We start from the raw sequence: 351 nt of genomic DNA, 5'->3' as shown, positions 1-351 counted from the left end.
GAGTGAGGCCTAAGATCATTTACATATCCACAATACATTGCGCCAGGACAATTTTTCGACATATGAATGACTAGATTCTCCTCTTTCTTTGGAACTAATTTCTTCTAAAGTGATATGCTTCCACAGAATTTATCTGAAAAAAAGATAGATGTGACCAGCTCTTTCGGGAAAACAGTAACCATTACTGTCTTAGGGGTAACCGTTACCCGAGGAATGCGTGGCGTGGATGGCTGGTATACTCTGGTTTCTCTTCAGATCGCATAAATCTTTCGCCTTTTACTAAAGATTTCCGTGGAGAGGAACAATTCTGAGTTTTTACCCAATTTTTTGAGGCTTTGCGTTTGCAAGGCT

The 351-nt window shown here is 40.2% G+C and overlaps 1 non-coding gene across 1 annotated transcript; it reads left to right on the top strand.

Moving 5' to 3' along the window:
• Positions 1-235: 235 nt before the first annotated feature.
• On the top strand, positions 236-351 carry LOC116283019 (U5 spliceosomal RNA). Its single transcript, XR_004192564.2, has one exon. It is a non-coding gene; the product is annotated as a U5 spliceosomal RNA (small nuclear RNA).

Source organism: Vicugna pacos, chromosome 13 (assembly GCF_048564905.1).
Source record: "Vicugna pacos chromosome 13, VicPac4, whole genome shotgun sequence".
Classification (NCBI taxonomy): domain Eukaryota; kingdom Metazoa; phylum Chordata; class Mammalia; order Artiodactyla; family Camelidae; genus Vicugna; species Vicugna pacos.
This window is presented reverse-complemented; position numbering and strand designations above follow the sequence as displayed.